Here is a 3,526-nt window from a genome sequence, read left to right as displayed (position 1 = left end):
AAAACTAAGTAGTTTTGAACTTTTATTTTTCTTAAAATAGTATGAAAAAAATTCTCTAGGGATGATTTTTATACAACTATTTTCATGGAAGTGGCAGGTGACAAATGTGTATGTTTTTCAATGATCATTATATTATTTTGATTCTCCATTCTTTTCTCTGAAAACTTCATGCATAATTGTGGGACTGTATAAGGGTATCCTGGATCATGGTTGAGCAGGTACTTAGAACCCCGAGATTCTCCGTGGAATTCTGCGTGAGAACCGGCAGGAGTTCGGTACCTCCCATCATCTAGGATCCTGAAAACAGCCACATTTTCATAGAGTCACATAGGCCAGGCTTTAGGCCTCAGGCCCTAGAGATTTACATACTAATGAAGGCCAGAGGGCAGAGCAAATTAAACATTCCTCCCCCAGATCCTCCCCTAATCCTCCCCCTTCTCCCTCCCTATATAACTCGGGACTGCCCTGAGTTTTGAAGGGGTACGCCTAGATCCATCTATTATCCGTTATGACAATAAATCTTTTTAGAACCAAGGACTTCTGCGTGTTACTGGGGCCTGCCGCTGCCAAGGCCCTTAGGCCGCTGGAACCATAGGATCCTCTTCCCTGATGTGGGACCCGCCACGGCGGCGCAAGCTTTAAATTTTCCCCACACATAATAAATGACATTGTCACAGAGAATAACTGTATTCTGGTATATATATTGCTACCACAAACTCTTGATCCATTTTGGTGAATAAATGTCATAGCCCTGAATCAAACAAAAAATATACTTCACAAAGTATGAAATGCAAATAAAAGCCAATATTTTAGTTAGAATTTTATTGCTGTGAAGAGACACCATGGTCAATATAATTCTTAGAGAGGAAACAATTAATTAGGGGTGGTTTACAGTTTTAGAGGTTCAGTCCATTATCATCATGGCAAGAAGCATAATAGCATGCAGCTAGATATGGTGCTGGAGAAGGACCTGAGGGTTCGAAGTGTTGATCCCCAAGCAGCAAGGGGAGACTGTGTACTACACTGGAGTAGCTTGAGCATATGAGACCTTAAAGCCTGCCCCCACAGTGGCACACTTCCCCCAACAAGGCCACACCTCCTAATAAGGCCACTTCCTATGGACCAAGCATACCAACTCAAACCACCACCGCCAATATACAGAAATAGATGATTTCTATTCTAGATATAGTAGTTCATTAGATATAGTAGTGTAAAATTGAAAAAAAACAAGGTGTTGTTTTTCTTCTACTCAGAGACAAAATTAAAATATAATATTTTATACTTGGGAGGATGTATACAACTGGCGTTTTGTGTTTTCTAGCAGCTGTATAATTGTTTTATAACTCTTTAGTAAAAATAAATTTAGCTTTGATTGAAGAACATAGTGTTTTTAATCTTTAAACTAAATCACTTTTAGTAAAGTTTTGCTAAAAATGGATTAATCAAACTCTATTGATAACAGTAAATAATGTAGCACTAAAGGCATCTGAGAAATGATGAAAATGATTATTACTGCTATTGTGAAGCTGGAATGAACAGAAAATGTTGACAATTCCAAATTATGGGTAAAAAAATCAGAAAACAAAATGGTGCAAAGTATTAATATATCTTTTTGAAGCATACTCATAGAGGTAGGAAATAGGATAAAACATTAAGAAGGGAAGTTTGTTTGTGTCTCTTTACTGTCCATTTTTTTATGTTATTAAAGTAGTATAACAAAGGTTAACTAAATGAGTCCTTTTATTTTAAAAGACAGTGTTTACTTATATAACTTGGCTAGCCTCCAAATCATAATCTTCCTGCCTCAACCACTTCATGGTTAGGATCACAAGGATGTGCTATTATATATGGCTGGAAAAAAATTTCCAAGCAAATGGTACCAAGAAACAAGCTGGACTAGCTTTTCTAATATTTGATAAAATAGACTTTCAAGCAAAAGTTATCAAGTGAGATGGGGAAGGACACTTCATACTCATCAAAAGAAAAATCCACCAATATGATCTGTCAATTCTGAACATCTATGCCCCAAATGTAAGTGCACCCACATTTGTAAAAGAAAGATTACTAAAGCTCAAAGCACACATTTAACCTCACACAATAATAGTGGGAGACTTCAACACCCCATTTTTACCAATGGACAGATCATGGAAACAGAAAATAAACAGAGACACAGGAAAACTAACAGAAGCTATTAATTAAATGGATTTAACAGATATCTATAGTACATTACACTCAAAAATAAAAGAATATACCTTCTTCTCAGCACCTTATGGTACTTTCTCCAAAATTGACCATATAAGTGGACACGAAACAATCCTCAACAGATACAAAAAGTTTGAAAAAATTCCATGCATTCTATCAAATCACTATGGACTAATGTTGGTCTCCAGCAACAACAAAGACAACAGAAAGCCCATGTACTCATGGAAACTGAACAACTCTGTACTCAATGATACCTTGGTCATGGAAGAAATAAAGAAATTAAAGATCTTCTATAATTTCAGGAAAATAAGGCACAGCATATGTAAACTTATGGGGCACAAAGCAATGATAAGAGGAAAACTCATAGCACTGAGTGTCTTCATAAAGAAATTGGAGCGATCCTACATTAGCAACTTAATAATTGCTTAATGTGCTTTCAGCACATCTGAAAGCTCTAGAACAAAAAGAAGCAAATACACACAAAAGGAGTAGATGGCAGGGAATAACCAAACTCAGGCCTGAAACCAACCAATTAGAAACAAAGAGACCTATCCAATGGATCAACAAATCTAAGAGGTGGTTCTTTGAGAAAATCAGCAGGATACATAAACCCCTAGCCAAACCAAGTAAAGTGTACAGAAACTGTATCCAAATTAACAAAATCAGAAATGAAAAGGGAGACATAACAAGAGAAACTGAGGAAATTGAAAAAAATGATCAGATCTTACTACAAAAGCATATATTCAACACAACTGGAAAATCTAGATAAAATGGACGATTTTCTAGACAGTTATTCTAGTACCAAAGTTAAATCAGGATCATGTTAACTATTTAACCAGTCCTTTAACCCCTAAGGAAATAGAAGCAGTCATTAAAAGTCCCCAACCAAAAAAAGCCCAGGGCCAGATGGTTTTAGTGCAGAATTCTCTCAGACCTTCAAAGAAGACCTAATACCAATACTTCTCAAAATATTCCACAAATAGAAACAGAAAGGACACTATCTAATTCATTCTATGAATCCATAATTAAGCTTATACCTAAACCACACAAAGACCCAGTAAAAAAGAAACTAATTTCAGACTAATTTTACTTATGATTATTGATGCAAAAATACTCAATATAATTCTCAGAAACTGAACCCAAGAGCATATCAAAATGATCATTCATCAATATCAAGTAGGCTTCATCGCAGGGATGGACTCAAACAAATCAGTAGCCTTCCTCTACATACTGGATAAGTGGGCTGAAAAAGAAATTTTATGAAACAACATCTTTCATAATAGTCACAAATAATATAATATATCTTGGTGTAACTCTAACCAAG

Source organism: Grammomys surdaster, unplaced genomic scaffold (genome assembly GCF_004785775.1).
Source record: "Grammomys surdaster isolate TR1022 unplaced genomic scaffold, NIH_TR_1.0 125832, whole genome shotgun sequence".
NCBI classification, from domain to species: Eukaryota; Metazoa; Chordata; class Mammalia; order Rodentia; family Muridae; genus Grammomys; species Grammomys surdaster.
This window is presented reverse-complemented; position numbering follows the sequence as displayed.